This window comes from Phascolarctos cinereus, unplaced genomic scaffold (genome assembly GCF_003287225.1).
Source record: "Phascolarctos cinereus isolate Bilbo 61053 unplaced genomic scaffold, phaCin_HiC Scaffold_597;HRSCAF=1228, whole genome shotgun sequence".
In the NCBI taxonomy this organism is placed as follows: domain Eukaryota; kingdom Metazoa; phylum Chordata; class Mammalia; order Diprotodontia; family Phascolarctidae; genus Phascolarctos; species Phascolarctos cinereus.
Genome location: NW_027555954.1, coordinates 1,543 through 24,844, shown reverse-complemented (window position 1 = coordinate 24,844; position 23,302 = coordinate 1,543). Strand labels below are relative to the sequence as shown.

General features: G+C 42.7%; 6 non-coding genes across 6 annotated transcripts; 2 read left to right on the top strand and 4 right to left on the bottom strand.

The window, feature by feature from the left end:
• Positions 1–2,769: 2,769 nt before the first annotated feature.
• On the top strand, positions 2,770–2,841 carry TRNAH-GUG (transfer RNA histidin (anticodon GUG)). Its single transcript has one exon. It is a non-coding gene; the product is annotated as a tRNA-His (tRNA).
• Positions 2,842–9,256: 6,415 nt separating this feature from the next.
• On the bottom strand, positions 9,257–9,329 carry TRNAK-CUU (transfer RNA lysine (anticodon CUU)). Its single transcript has one exon. It is a non-coding gene; the product is annotated as a tRNA-Lys (tRNA).
• A 3,180-nt stretch (positions 9,330–12,509) lies between these two features.
• Positions 12,510–12,582, bottom strand: TRNAV-AAC (transfer RNA valine (anticodon AAC)). Its single transcript has one exon. It is a non-coding gene; the product is annotated as a tRNA-Val (tRNA).
• A 2,005-nt stretch (positions 12,583–14,587) lies between these two features.
• On the top strand, positions 14,588–14,669 carry TRNAS-GCU (transfer RNA serine (anticodon GCU)). The gene has a single exon. It is a non-coding gene; the product is annotated as a tRNA-Ser (tRNA).
• A 7,130-nt stretch (positions 14,670–21,799) lies between these two features.
• Positions 21,800–21,871, bottom strand: TRNAP-AGG (transfer RNA proline (anticodon AGG)). Its single transcript has one exon. It is a non-coding gene; the product is annotated as a tRNA-Pro (tRNA).
• A 1,076-nt stretch (positions 21,872–22,947) lies between these two features.
• On the bottom strand, positions 22,948–23,020 carry TRNAV-AAC (transfer RNA valine (anticodon AAC)). Its single transcript has one exon. It is a non-coding gene; the product is annotated as a tRNA-Val (tRNA).
• Between the last annotated feature and the right edge of the window lie 282 nt (positions 23,021–23,302).

Below are 23,302 nucleotides of genomic sequence, written 5' to 3'. Positions count from 1 at the left end.
TCTCAGGCCTGGTTTGTTTCCTGGGAAACTGGAATGACAATTAGGAACCCTCAAGTGAAAGCATTTTTCCTTCGGTATAGATTTTGACCCAATGCTTAAGACCAAGTATTGAACTCTGATCAAAGCTAGAACAAACCATGTCTCCAGAGAAGCTGGGATGAAGCATATTACTCACCTCCTGACTTGAGTCCTGATGGACTCAAGATGAATATGTATGTATGCATGTACACATACATGCATATATACATACATATATATATGTGTGTGTGTGTGTGTGTGTGTATACATAAATACACAAACACTCTGGCTAATGTGTGTGTTTGCTTGGGAGAAGGACACAGGAGGTAACCAACAGTGATTAAAAAAAAGGACCATTGAATCTTTTTTTTTTTTTAATGTACAGGAAAAAACAAGTAAGTTCACAGTGATGCACAGACAAGCAGGATAGTTTTGGAAACAAAGCGTGGAATTTATTAGTTTTTTTAAGCAATGGAGATTCATGGTTTTATATTACAATCCTCTTCTTGCATTCTGATACATGGAAGGAAATGCTTATTTTTCAGATATAAGTTCAGATATAAGTTCAGAATAAAAATATTTTTAAATTATAATGGCCAAACTTGCCCTGAAAGAAGAGATAAGAAAATGTGCCTGCTTTGCTTAATTGGAGAGGAGGGATCTATGAGTATGCAACATTGCAAATACTGTCAAATTAAAATGATATGTTGGTTAGCTTTGCTGAACTTTTTTTCTCCATATTTTTATTTATTTATTCATTCATTCATTCATTCATTCATTCATTCATTCATTTATTGTTACAAGGGATGATTCATTGGCTAGGGGAAACGTAACTTTAGAAATCAAGTTTCTGAAAAAGAAGTAATAGCAAAGAAAACATTTAAATTTAAAAAAAATGGAGAATGGAGCCATGGATTCCAGTACCTCCACTTGAGTTTGACTCAGGATATACAGATCATCCTTAGATCCTGATGGTATCAGCTAGCAGGGAATGAAGTTAGGATATCGATGGGGGAAATTGAGAAGTTGAAGCAAAAGAGGGTGTATTTTTTTTTTCCTTTCTTAAAAAAAAAGCTATAAGGGATAGCTCTAGGGAAGAAGAGAAGGAGAGATACATGGTATACCATAGTGATGTAAGAAATAGACAGCAATAAAAAAAAAAAGACTTTTTAAAGAGGAAGAGGCTATTGAGAAATTGCTATAGAATACCTTGAAATAATAAGAAATGACAAATATGAAGAGTTCAGAGAAACATGGGAAGATCTGTGTGAACTGATATACAGTGAAATCAGCTGCAGTAGTCAGTGACCAAAACAAATGTAAGTGAAAGATCAGTAAAAGGAATCCGAACTCTGAATAACACTGGAAAACTGGTGGTCCTATAGAATAGACATGGACATATTCCTCCTTCCTTCTCAAAGGAGCAGGTAGACAGAATAGAGAATATGTTATCAGACTTAGGAACTAAATGGAGGTTTTGGCATATGTGTGTACATACATACATACATTATATGTACATATATGTACATATGTACACACACACACACACACACATATATATATTCTTGTTACAAGTGTGGGGTCCTTCTCTGAGATCCTTCTCCTTAACTCCTGTTCCAACTGGCAGGTAGAGTCCCCAGAGGACTTCTGACTACTTCTCCCCTCAGAATTCTTAGGGTAAGCTTGAGAGGCCATGGTCTCCAGTACTTGATCTCCAAAGCATCAATGTTTCCATCAGGTAGGGCTGGCCCCTTCGGAGGGAGCTAAGTTTATTAGAAGACTGGTTCGTTGGACTATGAGGCAAGGCAGTAAGAGCTGGAAAGAAACACCTTTCGAGTAATCTCACAAACACACTGGCGCCTGCTTCATCGTCCTAGGATGGGAAGAGATGTGCCAGGAAAGGCTTTTTCTCAGCCCCTTCCTCCCAAGTCCACTGAAGATCTAAACATATGCAGTAAAATACACCGTTTTAGTTTCCTCAAAATAAACGCGTGCCATCGAGAATAGGATTTTCTGGCCTTGCGAAGACCTGACTTTAAGAAAGTACTATTAAAACATTTTTCTCTTGTTGCACTGATATAGGCATCTATTGAGGTAATCTATGGAAAGGCCATTGTAAACCTTAAAATGCTATGTAAGTCTAGCTATTATCCCTACATTTCGGCTTACCTTGCCCTCAGCCAGTGCCATATCTGCTCAGCAAGGATTGTTTCCTTGGAGGGTTATTTGAGACAGACTACAAAGCAATCAGGAATTGTTGGAGAGGAACAAAGCATTTGCTCACAAGGAGACCTCGATGTACAATCCCAGCGGAGAAGAGATAGAATTTGAAATGGAGGGAGAAAGAAGGGCCGGCAAACTCCACGCAAGGTTTGGTAGCCTTTTAGGATGCATCTGAGGGTCTAAATCCCCAAGTCTTTCCTGTGCAAGTCAACTCTTCCTTCCTAATTTTTCTGCAGTCTGGGCAAGCGTCCAAAGTCGGTGGATTCGAGGAGTAATAGTGTCCAATATATCGAGTGAGTTGATTGCACGTTTGCCGGTCTTCTTTGACCAGGTGTCTATTATGGGTTCTTTATGAAATCAGGCGGGCTGTGGGAATTGTCTATGTATGGCTGAGCAACTAAGGGTATCTCGATACGCCTGCGGATGAAAGAAAAGAAAAATTGAAATGAAAAGGATCGGAAGCTAGCTCTCTTAAATTTAATAAAATGAAGTGGAAAGACAGCTTGCTACCACCTGGCTTGGTAGTGTGCCGTGATCGTATAGTGGTTAGTACTCTGCGTTGTGGCCGCAGCAACCTCGGTTCGAATCCGAGTCACGGCAATCTTCGTTTTTCTCCCTTCGGTTTTCTACTCATATATTTGAAAGTTAGCATAATGATTCATCGCGTTGTCTGATCTATAGTTGTCTTTTTACAACTTCTCATTTCCCCCCCATCGCTATCCTAGCTTCATTCCTAGCTAGCTGACGCCATCGGGAGTTAAGGATGATCTGTATACCCTGAGTCAAACTCAAGTGGAGGTACTGGAATTCATGGCTCCGTTCTCCAATTAGAAGGACAGAGGATGGAGTACCAAGGTTGATGGAATCCTGTAGGACGATGAGGTTTTCGTTTTCGTTTTTGTTTTTTTACAATAAAGAGTACTTTATTTGATCTCACAGCTTGGGTTAAAGCAAATACCTGGGTTGAGGAATTTCTAGAAAATTGGTGCTCAGGAAGATGATACAAAGCCAAGCTCTATTATGCAAAGCAGCAAGCAGGCAAAACAAAAGCATATACACACACACCATGGGAATATAAATAAAAGTTTATGCCCACCTGCAAGAAACTCACCACAGCCTGAAGGGGAGGGAACTATGTTGGGGAAGGAACACCGCTCACAGTTGGAGTTCTGGTGGCAAAATTATATACCCCAAGAATGGGATTGGTTGAGAAGAGATAATTGATGCCAGATGTAGGAGGGAACATTCCCAATCAGACCCAGATGTGGTGGAAAAGTTCTTCAGATCATCTATCTGTACAAGGCTTAAGTGGTGAATCTAGGGTAGGGGGAAGTTTCTTTATCAGGACCATGGTGGGAGCATCTAAATTAACTGCCTCAGCAGAAAAACTGAAGACCTCTGCAGCAGGTCGAGTTCATCCAATCAAAAGCTTCAAGCCTTATCTCTCCAACACAGGGTTAGCAATGGAAAATTACAAACCGTCTCTCTTTGCCTATATGCTTTATGGGCATTAGGACCATTTAGCCCAAGTGACTCCATATTGGAGCCCTTTCATTATGAATATAATATACTCATACTCAACTATATAAAGTTCGCAATGATCACAACAAACTTCCTGGGGCATGGTGTGGAAGGAGTTCCAAATAGTGAAGCCAGCTAAGAAAAAATGAATCATCCATTCATTTAATTCATAGTCCAAATCTCTCAGGGAGTTGGAGTAAGAGTTGAGGGCCTTTAAAAGAGAGAACTTCCCCCTTGATCCGGATTGACTGAGTGCCCACATTATCTGCTGCTGGTCACCTGACTCTAGGACAACTAGGCCATTTCAGCTTGAAGGACCTGTCAATTGGGATCAACTGTTGCTTGATTATCAGATTTGTCAGCCTTACTGAGAATCTGCATATTGATTCCTTAATCAGGAGAGAATAGTAATTCCTTAAGAAGGATGTCTGAGAAAGTCACAAGATTTTTAAATAATAAATTTTATTGACATTTTTTAGTTAACCTAGCCTAAATGTCCACCTATATCCCTCTTTTTCCCCCCTCACAGAGAACCATCTCATAAGACAAAAACTTTTTAAAAAGAGAAAAGAAAATCAGCAAAACTGATTAATAAATTAAGAAATCTGCAAAGAAAAGAGAAAAAAAAGAAATCCACAATGTAAGCAACATTTCACACCTATTCTCCCTCTCTACCCCACCCTACTCTGTTCCCCATTTCTGCAAAGTAGTGAGGAATGGTATCTTCTTATATCTCTTCTTTGGTGCCAAGCTTTTTCTTGTTTGGTCATTCTGTGGTTATTACCCCATTTTCATTGTTTTGTAGGTTAAGTTTTGAAGGAAGTAGACTGTGGATCCACGGGTATGGTTCACTTGAGAGGTCCTGGATTCATAGGATTTCCTCCTTCTTTTCCTTCTCATATGCACCAGAGTCCCAGATTCCTATCAAAGCACATGCTCTCTAAGATTGAAATTCTTCTCCTCTTACCATCTACCCTCTAATTCCCTTGTCAACCCCACCTTTTTATATCCATTGAAGACTATGAACATTTATTGTAAAATAAATAATTTTGCTTTTCAGAAAATAAACACTCAAGAGGATATGAATCCTTCCTCAAGCTCTTTCTGTGCATATACTGCTTCAATATGGTGGAGATACAATATTTAGCTAAGAGACTCTTTCCTGGGGGGACCTTACAATTCCATTGAGAACTAAGAAGCAAATAAGTGGAGTAACTAAAACATGAAATGTTACGGGATGAGTGAATCAGAAAGGTGAAAAGTCAAGTGTATAATGAAGTCTGACATAGAGCTAACAGGGAGGGTTGGAGGTAGTCTTGAAGAATGTAATTTTAACCTTGGGCTGCAGTGTGTGGCAGTGCAGGAAAAAAGAAGATGAAGAACCACATTTCAAGCCTGGGAGTCTGCATGAACATAAAACGGGCTTGTGGCAAAAAATGATTGGAGTGTTGCTGTATGGGGATTAATAATTTGGGCCAAACCCTAGGGTGCAAAGAGGATAAGCAATGTGAGTGATGGAAGATAGAAGCTTCTTCCACTTCATAGCTTCAAGGACCCAAATTTCAGTGAACTCCAGAGTGTGGAAGCCAACTGTACTACAGAAACCCTCCAATGAATTAAAATCATGTACCCACTCCCTCATCTTCTTTCTTTACTCTAGTCCCATCTCCATCAAAGAATAACACACAGGGAGCAAGCCCATATTTAGTGCTTTATTTCTTAAATATGAGTCCAGTCAGTTGAAGAACTGGACATCTTTTCTGTGGGGAAGAAGAGGTTTGAGAGGAACAGAAGAGCTGTCTTCCAGTATTTGAAGAACTGTCATGTACAAGATTAAATCCATTCTTTTTTGTCCTAGAAGACAGAATCAATAGCAATGGGTGAAATTACAAAAGGGGCAATTAGATTGTAACATCCCTGAGGGCAGGGACTGTCTTTTTGTTTATCACATCAGCAGTGCTGGTACCCGGCAAGTAGCAGGCACTTAATAAATTTATTGAATTAGATTAGGAGCAAATTAGAATTAAAGTGAGGAAAAATGTCTTGACAAGTGGTACTACCCAAATGAACTGCCTAGGTGAGACTATGGTCCTTTCTCTGCTCCACACCACGGTTGGAGGGCTTCTTAGCAAAGGATGCATGACCATTGCTTGCACGAGATATGTTGTAGAGGGGAAATTTTTCAGGAAGGATTGGGTTAGGTGGTGCCTAAGGATGATCCTAACTATGAAGTTCTTTGATCTGAAGACATTCCAGTTATTTGCAGCTTTACAGGGGCCTTCACTAGGTCTTTAGTTTAAAGGAAGCTCCTGAGACCCAAGGAGAGAAAGATTATTTTTCTACTTCCCTAGCACGATAACTAGGGAAGCTAGGTGACACAGTGGATAGAGTGCTGGGCCTGGAGTCAGGAAGACCTGAGTTCAAATTCTACCTCAGACACTAGCTGTGTGACCCTGAACAAGTCACTTAAGCCTGTTTCCTCAGTTTCCTCATCTGTAAAATGAACTGGAGAAGGAAATGGCAAACCACTCCAGAGTCTTTGCCCGGAAAACCCCAAATGAGGTCACAAAGTATTGAACACGACTAAACAACAAAAGCACAATGACTAAGGTCATTGGGAGCCCATTCATGGGGAGGTGGATAGACTCCTGGCTGAGCTGGGTTTCGGGAGATTCTCCAGCCTCAACAGGAGTGAAAGGCCTTTTTCCTTATGAGGACGTGATAGGTTCTACTTGAAAACTCACTCACCCAAGATAGAAAGAGACAGCAGTTGTTAAAAGTACAACCACTTGAGATGAGAACCTTAGGAACAGAGAAATGAGTGATTGCAATGGGAATAAAAGTCCGTTTCTTCCCTTAAATCCCACGTGCATCGGGCTCTTGCCTCAGGAGCGCAGTCATGGGCTAAGACTCAGGTGGAGCCTCTCTAGAGGCATAGCTGATAATGTCACAGCACTAGATCTTTTAAGAAAGGTAAAACAGCCCCTACAGAGCTCACAGAGGATTCTGTCACCCAGAGTCCTTTGATGACCGATAATCCAGGATTTATAACAGAACCTGTGTGCTCATTCTCTTCCAGCTCCCTCCCTGCCCTACTTCCCTGGCTGACTTTCAATCCGCTGGAGGCTTTCCTTCTCCTGAGAGCGCCTCACTTCCTTAACTGAGAACAGGTGAGTTGGTGTTAGAGCCTGCAACTTCATCTTCCGGTCTGCTTGGGCCCTGGGAAGGCACGCAGGTGCTTGTTCTTTATTTTAAAGCCCTGCTTCCGCGAGGAGCTAGTGAACCGCAGCTCATTCGGCCTGGTCTCCCTTGGAATCACTGGAGCCTTTCTAAGACAGCTCTCTGACGAAGTTGAGATTCTTTTTTGATGGGTTCAATGAGGAATCCTCTAAAATGCCTTCGCTCCAAGTCTTTGTGGATCTTTCACCGACGCTTTTGAGGAAAAGCCCTAATCCGGGGAGGCAATAGGATACAATGGAAAGAGCACTAGTTCTGACGTCAGAAAAGCTGCGTTCAAATACTGCCTCTGACATTAGCTAGCTGTGTTACCATAAGGAGGTCCCTTTGCCTCTTAGCCCTCAGTTTCCTCTTCTGGAAAATGAGCAGAGTGGACTAATTGCCCTCCAAGGTCTCCGCCAGCCCTCTGGCTCTGATCCCAAAGCGTTTAGGAGCGCTTTCCCTGAGAAATTGGACTCCGTTGGGGCCAGTCTCCCTTGAGATCCAACAAATATCGCAACATCAACAACAAAAAATCGACAAAGAAATAGAAACCAACACACCCACAAAGTTTTGGGGTTTGTTTTTCCCTGCAGGGCAGTAGCAACTCATTAGGTAGAGTAGTATCCGAGGAGCCCAAGGAGAGGAAGGTGGAGGGGAGCAAACGTGAAGACAGTAGCAGGCCCCGAGCTTGGTAAGACTGTGGCTCACTCATTCTGCACCTGACGCTCTGCTTGGTTTCAGCTCCATGGTACAAGATGCCCCTACCAGATTAACCTCGTACCGTCATCTAGTCTCACCACCACGCTGCTAACTCAAGCGTTGACTGATACCATTACCTCCCTCAGGCTTCTCTCTCCTCTGGTCGGAGGGCAGAGGACCAAATTCCTTCCAATGCCTCCCTCTACAGAGGGAAGAAACGGAACTTTTTGGTTTTCTCCACTACATCTGCTGCTCTGCCTGGTTTCAAGTCCACGGAGCAAGATGCTCTTGGGCCGGTACCCCCTGGTTCCTTTCTTCATTTTCTTGTTTCCTTTTATGTGTTGTCCTCCCCTCCCCCCCCCATTAGAACAAAGCTACTTAAGGGCAGGGATTCTCTTTTTATTAAATTGTATCCTCAGCTCTTAACACAGTGCTTGGCACATAGTAGGAGCTCAATAAATGTTTGTTGGATTGGGTTAAAGAGGGGAGAGTAGTAAAGCGGAAATGTTCTCTGCTCTGGGTACAGGAGTGATCCTGGGGCTCTGCGGAATTCCCCGCAAGTGAACAGACAGTTTTGGCCACTGCAGCTTGGCTGCCCTCGGAGGCAGGGGCTTGAAGGTACGTATCCATGAAAGAATAAAAAAGCCAGGTGATAACATCTTGTCCCTGGAGTATTTTTTAAGGAAGATGAGACAAGAACGATGCAGGGTGGAATGGAAAGAGGAATTTTGAGGCATTTGAGGGTTTCTGTGGCTCGTTCTCTTCTTCGGCTCTTAAAGGCGAGTTAAATCCCTGAAGGCCAGCGGTGGAAGGATGTTCTATTGTTCATCATTCATACTGCTTGTCCTTTTGTGCTCCAGAATTCGACCAAAATGAATTAATTCTTGCACAGCAACAGTGCCTGAACCCTTGCTGCTGGCGGAGTTTTATTTGCGCAGACTGCTGGATTTGGTATGTGGCCCCTTGTGTTCTTGAATTCCTGCCTTGGTCACTAGAAAACAAGGCTAAATATATCTCCTCTAAGAAGATTTTCCCCAGTACTTCGTATCTGTAACGCCCTTCCATCTCCGGCTGTACACAGCCCATAGGTTTGAACCGCTCTAAAGTACTCATCCGGTAATATTTAAGTGACTGTGTCTTCTTTTCCGAGGAGATTGTAAGGTTCATTGAGGGAAGCAGAGGAATCATACTCACAACAGTCTCTCTCTCTCTCTCTCTCTCTCTCTCTCTCTCTCTCTCTCTCTCTCTCTCTCTCTCTCTCTCTCTCACACACACACACACACACACACACACACACACACACACACACACACACACACACACACACACACACTTTTACTAAGTCGTGATTAAGTGAGCTAGTGAAAGTGTAAGTCTGAGGGAGTGAATGGAGGGGAAAAAAAATAGATATTCCAAAGGGAAAAAAAGGAATTATCTCTATCTCTCCTACATAGTTACAACACGTTTGGGCTATTTCAAGTTTGATAATATGCAGGGCTGGGTAAGGGGGAAAACGTTGTCTTCAGATCTTTGGGCCCACAGACGTTGCAGTTGTCCTTTGTGTATGAAAAGAACTCGCCCAACGTGGGGCTCGAACCCACGACCCTGAGATTAAGAGTCTCATGCTCTACCGACTGAGCTAGCCGGGCTAACGCCCCTGGCTGCTTGCAGGAGTTTGAAAATTATCAAATAAGTGTCCTGTGTACATTTTCAATATTGTAGGTTTCAATATCTTTTTAATGACGGTCTTGTGCCACTCTTTCCTAAATCCTTAAATAAATCCGACAAGGATCAACCCAAAGTGTTAAGAGCTTTTCTCACCTTTTCTTGAAAGCACTAGAGCGTTAATAGAGCACAGAACTTATGCTTATTCAAACTATCTCAATGTTTATTCTCTTGCCATACCCTCACCTCCACCCCCATCCTTATCCTACCATATTTTGCTTTCCATTCAAGGTGGCAAAAAAATAATAATAAATAAACGAGCAGCTTCAGACTAGAGGCCCTTTTGTTTTTTAAAAGGCTGAATTTTACAATCTTGAGACTACTACCTCCGGAAACTCCTGGACATAGATAACCCGGTACCGAAAAGCACCGAGCCTCCTCCAAGTGTTCTTATCACGGTTCATGAACGACAATGTTTGACAATATAAAACTGAAAATCTTAAAGATATGTTAGAGGAGATTTTTTTAAAATTTTGTTTCAAATCGATGAGAAAGAACGTAGGCGATTGGAGACCCTGGGTTCTTGGTTGTATCTCAGTTACACCTGTTCTCTTTGGTAAATAATATCCTATGTATTGAATGTTCTCTGAACTGATTACCTCTCCCTCTTGCACTTCAAATAACTCATTTTTTTTGTTGTTAATATGCAGTATTTTATAAGGCAGCGCCATTTATTTTCCTTCTCTCATTATCATCTCTGTGTATGTGTGTGAGCTCACTAGGAATATCACCTTCTGAAAAGATCTCCAAAACCATGCCGAAAAGTTTGAAATTGATTGACAAACATTTGAAACCAATGGCAAAAAGACATTGCAATAGAATTGGCCCTGTGGGATAATTTTTCAGTACAGTTCAAACAAAGTAAATGAAATCAAACTATCTTTGTAATTTAAAACAGATATTGCTTACTACTTGTCACTTGACTACTGCCTAGTAGATGGTCAATAAATGTTTATTGACTAACTGACTAACAATATCATATGAGTAGTGGGAGAGATGGGAAGAACTATCTTCTTTTGGTTGCCTTTTCTAAAACTGCCATCTTATCAATTAACCAATAAATATTTATTAAACACCTATTATGTGCCAGGCACTGTGCTAAGCACTGGGATACAAGAAAGTGGAAAATTAGTAACTGCTTTCAAGGAACTTACAGTCTAATGGCGATAACAAGCAAACAAATATGTATTTATATGTATGTACATATATATATCAAGCTATATAGAGAATAAATAGGAAATAATTAACAAACGGAAGGCACTTTGATTAAGAGAGGTTTGGGAAGATTTCCTGCAGAAGATGAGATTTTAATTCGAACTTAAAGGAAGCCAGAAAGATTAGTTAGTTAGCTAAGAGGGCGGGAGAACTTTCCAGGCCAGAGAGAATGCCTGGCGCTGAGAGATGGAGTGTCTTCTGGGTGGAACAGTTAGGAGGCCAGTATCACTGGTTCGAAAGTATATTTTGGGGTAAGGTCTAAGACTGAAAAGATATGAAATGGGTGGTAGGTTATGAAGGATTTTGAATGCTAAATAATGTATTTTGTATCTGTTGCTGGAGGCAATAGGAAGCCACTGGAGTTTACTGAATGGGGAGAGGTGACGTGATTGGACTAGTGTTTTGGGACAATCACTTTTAGTGGCTGAATGGAGGATAGATTGGATGGTTGAAGCAGATTCACCAGCAGGCTTTTGCAATATTCAAGGCATGAGGTGATAAAGGCCTGCACTACTCACATGACAGTGTCAGAGGAGAGGAGACCATTTGGAGAGATGTTGCAAAGGCGAAATCAGCAGGCCTTGGCAACAGTTTGGACGTGTAGATTGAGAGATAATGAGGAATCCAGGATGACTTCTAGGTTTTGAGCCTGAGTGGATGTGGCTCTCTATAGCAATAGGGAAGAGAGAAGGGTATAGGAGAAAAGACAATAAGTTCTGTTTTAGATATTTTGAGTTTAAGATGTTTACTGGACATTCAGTTTGGGATGTCTGAATGGTAGTTGGAGATGTGAGATTAGAGGTCAGCAGGGATATTGGGGCAGGAAATGTAGATTTCTCACTTGGATGGAAAAAAACAGGGAATGGGAGTATATCCCAGGAATTCTTTTACCGTTACTATGCACCCAGTCCTGTGTTCTAAAATTATAACATCTATTAAGTTCCAAATGCCTTATGCTGGAATGCTCTCCCACCTCACATAAAGCTTTGGAATGTCTAGCTCTCTTGAAGACAGACTCAAATTTGATTTAAAAATGCCAGGAAAACTGGAATGCAGTTTGGAAGAAATTAAATTTTAGACCAACATCTGATGACATAAATCAAAATAATTTCCAAGTGGACACATGACCTAAATATAAAAGGCTACATTGTAAACAAATTAGAGGAGCAAGGAAATCAACTTTCAGATCTATGGATAGAAGAGCTCATCACTATAAAAAATAATAGAGAGGATAATAGAAGTAAAATGGACAATTTTGATTATATAAAAAAATGTAAAAGCCTTTTGCATGAATGAATCAAGAATAATAAAAATTAGAAGGGAAATAAGAACAGAGGAAAAATCTTTGCAGCAAGGTTTTTTTTTTTAAAAAACAAAAGTGTCACATTCAAGATATACTAGGAATGAATTCAAATTTAAAAGGCTAAAAGCCATTCCTCAATAGATAAATGGTCAAAGGTTATCAAAAGGCAGTTTTCAAAAGAAAAAAATCAAGTTATCAACAACCACATGAGAAAATGCTCTACATCATTAATAATTAGAGAACATATTGTGGTATGTGAATGTAATGGGTTATTACAGTACCGTAAGAAATGATGAATGGAACAATTTTGGAAGAAAATGGAAAAACTTCTTATGATATCTTCTAGAGTCCTTCCCTACATTCAGATGCCTTAAACCTTCCCTGGTTTCCAGTTTGAATCCGAGCCCTTTCTCCAGGGCTACCCCTACCTCTTCTACTTATCTGTTAGCGTCCTATGCTTTTCAGAATAGTTTGTTAGCTCCTGGAGGTCTGGAAAGAGTATGAGTAATTTTAAATTGTAGACGTCCAATGGGCCGGAAGCAGTAGTGCTCCATACTGTAACTGCTCACTCAAAAGAGTCATGCCGTGTTTCCGCCCGGTTTCGAAACGGGGACCTTTCGCATGTTAAGCGAACGTGATAACCACTGCACTACGGAAACTGAGCGTGCTAGGGCTTTTCTCGTTAAAGGAGACTCCATGAAAAAGTTCAGCTAAGACAAGTCAAAATATTTTTCTCTGTGTCCCTCCTATCAAAATATCTTGACCCCAGACTTGAGTTTTGCGGAACTCTTATACCTGCTTTATCTACTTCCTCACTGGGGCTTTCCTTGCGAGTCCAAAAGGAACCCCAATCTTGGCGGCTGCTGCTCCCTCCTTCCCCTTCCGAGGCAAGCCTGGGTTTGCCTGCCACTCCCTGCTCTAGATCCTTGCTGTCCCGAAGTCCCCTGCAGTCGCCGCCACCCTCGAGTGCCACCTTCACGGATCCTCTAATGCGCCCTCTTTTCCTTGTGCTTCCTTTAGGAGTCCTGGCCTAGTAGTCTCACCCTTAGAACAGCCGAGAGTCCTGCAAAACAGGACTTCGGTGCTGGAATCTGCAGGACAAATGTCCTCTGGACTACAGGGCTAGGGCATCCTACTAGTGTCCCGCTGGGATCAGTGGGCCTGGACCTCTTTCGCCTGCTGCTGCTCGTGGGGAAGCTTTCACTGGGTTTGCTGCTGCGCGGGTGGGAAAGTGGGGTAGCATTAGCCGGTGCTTCGCCGCTAGGCCGCGCCGGCGCTAAGCCAGAAACACTGACAGCTAACTACAAACCACTGCTCACTTTCCACATCCTTCTTGATTCCCAATTCCCCTCACCGTCCCAAATGTTGTCAATCCAACTCCTTTTAGTGAATCTCTTTGTAGGAAAAACCTAATTTTGGAGACTTCTGTACCTGGACGGATTGGGATTTCCTTCTTTTTCCCTAAAGTTGGATTGCCCAACTGAATTTGTTAGGGGAGGAGTGAACTGAGTCTCTAATCCAACGATTCCCCACCCCTCAACAGCTAATGAAAACACCTAAGGGCCTTATAACAGAGCAGGGAGGTATAGATGTGTTAGGAAACTTGTATTTTGCCTGAAGAGTTTAGTTTGTAAGGACAGTAGGCCTTTGGCTAATAGGAAAGCTGTCTAAACCACTACAAAGCTAAGGCTGCATGACCTGGAGGGAGTCGAGGCATTGCTGAAGCAGCAATCAACTTTGAGGAATGTGACCCTGGCTCTCTACTGGAGGACAGGTGGAAGCGAGGGAATTTCTCTCGGCTTCTCCTCCCTTCCCCTTTGGCGCTTCACATCCAGAAGCATGGCTACTACTTAAGCTCGGGAAACCAACATCCATCAGCGAGCAAGAGATACCAATTTCACTATCTCCCTCTCCTTCCCACCAAATATACATAGAGTAAATGGCTAGCAGTCGCTTAAATGGTCTTGGATCTGTATCAAATTAGAAGAGAGCGGTCTATGATGGATTTCACACTCTGGCAGTTTGAGAATCAGTGGTAGAGAAAAACAGACGCAGGGAGTCAAGTTAGTCTAGCAAAGGCGCTTCGAAGGAGATATTTCTTGGGAGGGAGGGAGGGCAGCAAGGTGAGGACTCCAGGAGATAAAGACCATGAGGTCCTGGAGTGTCGAGGACTGGATTCGCTTGTGCTTCACTATCAGTTTACTCTTTCCCATTCTTCCCACTGACTGAGTGTTTGTAGGAGAGTACGCTACAAGGTGCGAGGTGGGGTGCGTAGATTTTACAGCTGATTGGTCCTACTTTGCCACCGGTAAATGCTTGGAGCTAATTATATCTATTGGCTGACTGTTACGGGAAGCGTCCCCCTCACCCCCAGTACTTACCTCCCCCACCCCACCCCCGCCTCCAGGGTGAAGGGGTCCTAAGCTATAGCTTGACGAGTGCGGATACACAGAATACCTTTAATTGCCTGGCGAAGTAGTGACCGCGCTTGGGACCCAACCTTCAAGGTCTTGTGTCGACGAGGGGAGTAGCTCTCAGAGAGTATGTTGTACCTGGACGAGAGGAAAAATAATTTGCAAAGACTTTACAATAACTACTGAACCTCTCAACAGAACCACAATAAAACAAACAAACAAACAAAAATGGAAACGCCGTGCGGAGGCAGACGAGGTGGCCGAGTGGTTAAGGCGATGGACTGCTAATCCATTGTGCTCTGCACGCGTGGGTTCGAATCCCATCCTCGTCGTGTTTCTTTCATGGCTGACAATTTGATAACTTGTACTTCCTGAGCCTACTTATATTCCTGCAATCTCACCGTCCTGGAGTGGTGGCAGCATGTTTTTCCAAGGGAATTTGTACGAAGTCCCTGAAGAACCCAGGCTCTTCCATTCTTCTTTGACGTGGAAATTATGCGCTCGGGGCCATCTCCAGTCTTCCTGATCTATATCTTGCCACTGGACCTAGATGGCTTCGGAAGAGAAAGGGAGGCTGGTGACCTTGCACAGCCCTCTTTCACTTAAATCCAATTCACATATAAGTCATGGCGTCATTTTCCTGAAGTCAAGGTCCTCTTTGAGAATAAAGGACAAACGCATACGCCCGCGTGAACTTCTTCAGAATCAGTGTCTGAGGAAGTCTAAAGGGTCCCAGGGGGGAAAAAAAAAGGCTATTCCAAGAGCACTTGGTTAAAATCTTCACCTCTGCGCTTCTCAGACTCTCCAAATAATTTTTCAATACATAAATTTCTGAGCCTTTGGTCAAAAGGTATTCGAAAGTGGATAGACATAAAGTAGGGAGAAAGGATTGCTCGAAGGGGTGGGAGTCTGGGGATCAGTGTTTTCGAAAGCTATGTGCAAGAATAGAAAGGTGTATCAGGTACTGGGAAGCAGGAAGGCGTAGGTGTATCAGTGGCATGTTTGCGCTTTACGGAAGAGGTGAGAAGTCGGCTTAGTTCGAGACAATTTTTGGCTATAGCAAGTCTCCTAGATTAGGGCACGTAGTAAACGATAGAAAGACTGTGATTCACTTATATGGAAAGAACAAGCAGACACACAATCACTATGTCCTGAAAAAATGATAGCGAAGAGCCACTTAGCAGATGTAGTCGTGGCCGAGTGGTTGAGGCGATGGACTCGACATCCCCTGGGGTTTCACCGCGTAGGTTCGAATCCTGCCGACTACGTTTCTGAAAGATGCTGAAGTCCTAAGCAGGTTCATCAGCTTACTTTATGTGCTTCTTCTGACATACGTGCACAATCGGTCCCTCCGGAGGGATCGGGTTTTTTGTTGTATTTGTTTTACTTATTATCATTATACATTATCTTTGAATAAAGAGGCAACTGGTGGTGTAGTAGCCAAAGGACGCTAGACTTGAAGGCAGACAGATCTGACTTCAAATATGACTTCAGGCACTTTGGAGTTCCGTTGATCTTGAACAAGTCGCTATCATTCTGTGCCTCAGTTTTCTCATATGGAAAATGGGGATAGTTAAAAACACCCAGTTTCCAGGGTTGGCATGAGAACAAATATTGGTAAAGCGGTTTGCAATCCTTAAAGTTTTATACCGTACAAATGTTAGCTATTACAAAGACATAGATGGAATTCTCATCAAATTTGCCAAAAACAATTCACTGGGAGCTATATAGCTAACAGTGCGCAATGAAGTCTGGGTCCAGAAGGATCCTGATAGACTAGAGTATTGGCATGAGTCTAATAAGATGAAATTCAACAGGTTTAAAGGCAAAATCTTACACTTGGGAAGAAAAAAACTTCAGTGGAAAAGAAAAGTTTAAGCTTTGATTTCATGTGCACTTTCAACCTTTGACAAAAGGGCCTATTAGTATGATTGGCCAGGTAGTAAAATGTTTCAGTACAGTTCAAATAAGGAAATGAAATTAAACTTTTTTTTTAAAATGGAGATGTGTTATAGCAGTGATGTGGAGTGGAAAATACTTCACCTTTGCCATTCTTAAAAATGCCCTTTTATACTTTTATGGGGAAGCAGGTGCGGAGTATATGCTAGCAATTCTCTGACTTTGGGTATGCTCCCTCCTCTTTCCTTTCCTGACTTTTGTTGTTCACTATCTAAGTCCTCATCTGTGCTCCACTCCCCACCCCTACAATGCTCTCTATTCTTACCTTAACTTTGGAATGTTAGCTCCCTTGAAGACTGAAGTGAAGTGACCCTTCATACAAGAAGACTTTCCTCATTCCATCCTGCCATCTTTCCCAGTTTTGAATCCTCCTTGAAATTAATTTGCATATGTTTTGTATCTATTTATCTCTGCACAAGGTTTTCCCATTGGATTTAATTTAAATTGAAATAATTTGAGAATTATTGGCACAGTAGGTCTGGGAGTGGCATCGATTCCCAGACCATCTTGCTTTCACAGCTCAGTCTTTACAGCCATCATGTGAGAAAGCACCTGTTATCTCCACCAACTTTCAATCAATAATGACATATGGCAGCTTATCCGAAGCAGCAAGTCACCCTAAGGAAGAGAGTGGAGGAAACATGATGGACAAGTCATCATCACCACCAGCTGGACCATCATCTCCCCTCAGATTCTGATGGAGACAGCCCAGAACCCTAAACCCAAGAGGCTTAGGAATAACATTGCTTCCAACCCAGTGACCTCAGCCATAATGCTGGGAAGCAATCCTTGTGGAGATGCATCCTGGCAACTAAGCCTGAAGGTTATTGCTGCTGGGGAAAGTTCTTGCCTCCAGAATCCTTGGCACTTTCAAATGGCTCAACATCAGAAACCTGTATTTTATCAGTGGAAATGACATTAAAGAAGAAGCATTAACATCTGCTTTAGGGCTGAAGCCTAAGAACCATGGGGTTTTCCCGTCTTGTAGCTGAAAACTTCCTCATCTGTTGCCTCCCTCATTAGAATGTGAGCCCTTTGAGAACTGGGACAGTCATTCCAATTCTATTTGTGTCTCCAGTGCTTAACACAGTGCTTTGCAAATAGTAAGCACCTAATTAATGTTTCATTCATTCATTCATTCATTCTCTTAGTAGGATATCAGCTCCTTGAGGTCAGGGACTAATTAATTTTCATATCCTCAGTACCCAGCCCGGTACCTGACATGTACAAGCACTTTAAATAAATTCCAGTTAGTTGTTAAATCAAAAGCCTCTATTATTAGTTATTGCCAGCTTTCCCCCAATTAGCTATTCTTTTTTACCTCATACGTTAGTAACCAGATCTGCTATGTGTACAGACAATATTGCTTTGCTCTCTGATGCAACCTCTCTTGACTGACATCTGAAACGTTTGGGGATTTAAGGGAGACCCCTATTCTAAGAGCCCAAGCCACGTGCCCTTGCATTTTACCATTACGTCTCTCTTTCTCCTTTAATCAAATTTCCATGTCTTCTCTCCTTTTACTGTAAATCCAGGACCCGGGGGGGGAGGAAGCAGTAAGTTTGAAAAATGTCCTTCTCTAATCCTTATTGATTATATGAATGATACCTAACTTCTCACTCTGTCTCAGATGACCAGCAGATCACTGCTGAATAGAGACATCACTGGCTCAAGGCAAAGTTGGTTCAATTAATGATAGGAGTTGATATTTTATATTACTTTAAGGCATACAAAGCATCACATATACCAGTGCATGTAATATACATATACATATGTCAATATATTATTGGATGTAGGTACAACAAGGGGCATATTTTAATTCTACTTCCATAACTCAAGTATTTTCGATGGAAGAAATACTATTCTCCATAGCACATAGGTGTTTATTTTGTGTGTGAGGGGGAATCAGATGGAATTTTCTTTATAGCAAATGTTCAAAGTCTTCTGTGGGCATAGGAAGAGCCTGATAGGGAGCCAGAGTAGGGCAATGAAGGGAGAGAAATTTCAACAATCTCTAGGCAGTACGGGCTTCATCCACACTCTGGGAAATCAGTTAAGTAGTAGTAGAAGAAAAAATATGAAAATAATGTAGGTTGCCTCTCTCTGGCAGGCAGGGGCAACGAGAATTCCAAGTGAGAATCATATCCCTACAGCAGATTTATTGTCAATGTTTATGCCCAGGTGGATCTAAATCCCCAGGGCTTTGGTGTACCCTTTTATAGAGAAAACTTCTTTAGGAAAATGTTTATGAAAATAATACATCTTCTAGCCAAAGCTGATTAGTCTGGGCTTTCTTGGGAGTCCTGAACCAGGGTACCAACCACTGACTGTGAGTTTAAGAGAAGACCCCAGGACAAAAGGGTTAGGAAAGAAATGGAATGGACTTAAAACAGTTGATGTCGGTGGGGAATAATTATGTGTAAAATAAGTGGAGATAAACATGTATCATCCCTTAGATACCGCTCTAACATTTTACAAAATGTCCACAGATGTTATAATTGAAAGATATCCCACTCTAAAAGGAAAACAAAGGACTGTTTTCTGAAAAATCCAGTTACATGAGCCGTGGAAAGGTTCAGAGTGGGTAATTTGGAAAAATCTTAAGTGGAAAATCAGGAGAATGCCTTAACTATGTGTAATCTGGGAAACTAGCATGTAGAAGTACCTGCCTACAATGCACTCCTGGTAGGTGTTGTAATTTGGTTCTTGGTTCAGTTTGTAGGATTCTCTGAACAGCTACAACCCTTCATATACTCCATTCCTTGGTAGTACTGGCTCTTAGACTGCAGATTACAAGCAGTGGTTGGGGTTTGGGATGATTTCAGCATTACATGGCAGAAATTCTTCCCATAATCACCTCTTTACGTACACCTAACCTGAGCTGGGAATTCTTTTTCTTTTTGCGTTTTGCTTGTCCTCCCTCCCTCACAGCTCCCTCGTTTAATGGCATAGATGAAAGTCATGGACAATAGACACACGTTTTGGTAGCAATAATACCTAGTTTAAAGGCACAGACCAGTATTAAGCGGAGCAGAACAGTATGCAGTCGAACCGGAAGCCACGGGAAGGTGCTTTGACAGGCCTTGGAGACTCTCACCTGGACTCTGAGCTCCTCTCCTCACCAGCAGTTCGTGGCTCATTCTCACCTCTCAGCTCCTTCTCTCTGGTCTCTCGCTTACCTTTTCCTCAGTGTTCTCCGATAAGCCCTCTCCGTGTCTTCAGTGATCCTTGAAGAAAAAGGGAAAAGGACACTGGATTTAGTACTGTGACCTGGATTTGATTGGAAGTTGCTGCAGAGAGGATGAAGAGAAGTGGCCAAGATTTCGGCCTCCCACCAGTTTTTGTTTTACTCATTGCAGCATTAGCGGCCGGGCTCCAAACCCCTCCACTTTACTCATTAACATCCAAAGACAAGTATTAACGGAAATCCTACTCATTGCTAGTGTAAGACACTGTTATTAAACACTGGGCGAGACAAAAAACAAACCCAAAAAACCAAAAACCATAAAAAACAGTTTGTTAACGGAGCAGTTGGAAGAGACTTGGGATAACAAGATGTACACGCACTGACTGCTAAAGGTTAATGAGAGGATTGTCATTCAATGTGTTCTGGATAGGGTTGGGGAAATAGAAAAAAAGAAGGAAGGAAAGACAGAAGGCAGGAGGGAAGGAAGGAAGGAAAGAAAAACTGTTTCCCCTGCCTCTGTGGTTTTAATGTTGATGCACTAAGAGGGAAGCACTTTCCCTGCAGAACTTTGTCTTCTTCAGTTCCCGACAGTTTCTCTTGGTGCCCCCTACTGAGTTTAATAGTCCAAGGAAACTAGACTAATTTGCCTTATAATGATGGTGATAACAATAAAATATCTAGTATTTTATGTAGCTCCTAAATGTTTGCAGACGACTTTGCAAACATTAATTTTATCGCCACAGTAATTTGCCCGTGATCCTACATCTAGCGTCTCAGGCCTCATTTGAGCTGAGGTTTTTCTGATTCCAGGCCAACACTCCATCCTCTGTACCATGCCTGAGGTAAGTCTGCCTCCTTGGTCGGGGGACAGCCTTACTTGGTGGAAAAATCAGGGCTGAGAAGAAATAGCAGGAAGGGTCAGCCACCTAGGCAAGCCCGCCAGGGCACACAAGAAGGAGGAAGGGCCTTTCTTTTTTCTTTATTTCTGTTTTTTTATTTTGATTTACCAACAATCACTTCCATATGCTTTTGAGTTTAAAATTTTTTCTCCCCCTCCCTCCCTCCCCAAGATGGTGCACAATCTGATATAGGCTATAAATATACATTCCTATAAAAATATTTTCACATTAGCGATGTTGTAAGGAAGAATTGGAACCAATGGGAGGAACCACCAGAAAGAGGAAACAAAACTCAACAGAAGAAAAAAAATAGCAAATAGTATGCTTCGATCTGCACTCAAACTCCATAGTTCTTTCTTTAGATGTGGGTAGCATTTTCCATCACAAGGCCTTTGGAGACGTCTTAAATCCTTGTATTGTTGGGAAGGGTTAAGTTTATGAGTATTAGTCATCGTACAATGTGGCTGTTATTGTGTACAACATTCCCTTGGTTCTGCTCACCTCACTCAGCATGAGACCATACAAGTCTTTCCAGGTTTTTCTAAAGTCAGCCTGTTCATCATTTCTTATAGCACAATAGTATTCTATTACATTCATATACCACAATTTCTTCAGCCCTTCCCCAATTGATTGGCATCCTCTCAATTTCCAGTTCTTTGCCACCACAAAAAGAGCTGCTATAAATACTTTTGTACATGTGGGTCCTTTTCCCATTTGCATGATCTCTTTGGGATATAGCCCTAGCAGTGCTATTGCTGGGTCAAAGGGTATGCATATTTTTATAGCCCTTTGGGCATAGTACCAAATTGCTCTTCAAAATGGTTGGATCATTTCACAGCTCCACCAACAATGAATGCATTAGTGTTCCAATTTTCCCACATCTTCTCCAACATTTATCATTTTCTTGTTTTGTCATCTTGGCCAATCTGTGATGTGGTACCTCAGAGTTGTTTTGATTTGCATTTCTCTAATCAATAGTGATTTAGAGCATTTTTTCATATGACTATAGATGGCTTTAATTTCTTCATTTGAGAACTTCCTGTTCATATCCTTTGACCATTTATCAGTTGAGGAATGACTTATATTCTTATAAATTTGACTTAATTCTCTATCTATTTTAGAAATGAGGCCAGAAGGGCCTTTCTTTAAAAACTAACCTGCGGTATTTTCAATGCCAGAAAAGTATTTCCTCAAGGCTCCTATGTGAGTGTTCATCCGTGAAGTCAAACGGACACCCTGAAGAGTCTCTGGTGGCCAGAGAGCCAGGTAGAGGAGCAGTGAGTGCATGAAGGAAGAGGGGCTAGGGTGGGATGAAGGCCCGCAAATTCCAAACTTTTCCATTACACACAAAGGTCCTCTTTAACTTGGGTTCTCAAATGCTGGACCTTGAGGCGTTCTGTGGCTGCCAAAATTCAAAGGGCTCGTCCGGGATTTGAACCCGGGACCTCTCGCACCCTAAGCGAGAATCATACCCCTAGACCAACGAGCCGAGATATGAGAAGGGGAGAAAGCCCTCCTCCTCCTCCTCCTCCTCCTCCTCCTCCTCCTCCTCCTCCTCCTCCTCCTCCTCCTCCTCCTCCTCCTCCTCCTCCTCCTCCTCCTCCTCCTCCTCCTCCTCCTCCTCCTCCTCCTCCTCCTCCTCCTCCTCCTCCTCCTCCTCCTCCTCCTCCTCCCCCGCCACTTGCCACACTTACTCCAAACTCCGAAATAACAGTCTCCTCAGGGAACTCATAGTCTCTCCCGATTAACGAATACAAGCGCAGAGTCAGCACCACTCACGGATTCAACATTCGCCCAGTATAGGACACCACCACTTCATCCCAATCCAGGGGACCCTTAGCCTAAAAACACCTAGTCGGTCAAGACTAGAGAGTCACCAAACACACAGCGGCACCTGATTTGAGAACTTTGTCATCATGCGCACCGGGGCGGGGGCGGTTGAAGGCCTGCCCTTGAGGGCTCCTACCTGTAATTCCCCTCCCTAGGAAACGAGGAAGGAGAATTACACGATTTCATCTTGACCTTGGAATCTACCCCACTCCTCTCCAACTCTCCCAAGGGATTCAAAGGCGTGCTCACGTTGTTTTCTAAGCCGAACATTTTACCCCTTCACTGACAACACACTGCTGCCCATTTTCAGGCACACCATATTTTGTTAATTCCTCAAATGATCCTTCGAAGATCTCCTTCGTCCCCTATGGCTCTCCGACAACTTCTCTTCTGTTCGTCTGTTCACGTACGCGCAGCATAACGTAGGCAAGCAATCTCCTTGTGGCCGGAAGATGCGTTGTTGGCGTCGAGGATTCAACACAGGAGTGCCTTGCACATAGTTAGCCCTTAATAACATTGAATTCCACTGTCCATCTCTCCTTGTCCCGCTCCCCCCCCCTGCCTTGCACATAGTTAGCCCTTAATAACATTGAATTCCACTGTCCATCTCTCCTTGCTCCCCCTCCCCCCCCGCCGTTGTTCCTTTCAGCCTATTAGCAGCGTGGAGAGCCAAGTAGTTTTCTTCCGCTGTGAAAAGCCAGCTCGTTTTGTCTCATCCAAAAGGAAACGAGACTGTGTTTCCGCCCGGTTTCGAACCGGGGACCTTTCGCGTGTTAGGCGAACGTGATAACCACTACACTACGGAAACCCACCTCGAGCGATTGCTGCTCGAGTGAAGCTCTTGAAGAAATTGAGGAAGTTCACGTTAAAAACCTTGCCTCTAGCTCAGAGTTGCACTGGACACTATGGGTTCGGAATGCCTTCACAGAAAGTTTCCCTTGAGTCAGGCTTGAAAGGTGTTGAGAGGCGTTCAATAAGCGACCAGGTAGAGCACTAAGTAAAGTCGGGATGTTGAGGGTTAGAAATCTCATTTCAGAAAGAAATTATTTTCTCCTAAGGCCTAAGATGTCTTAGTCCCGTTGGTTATTTG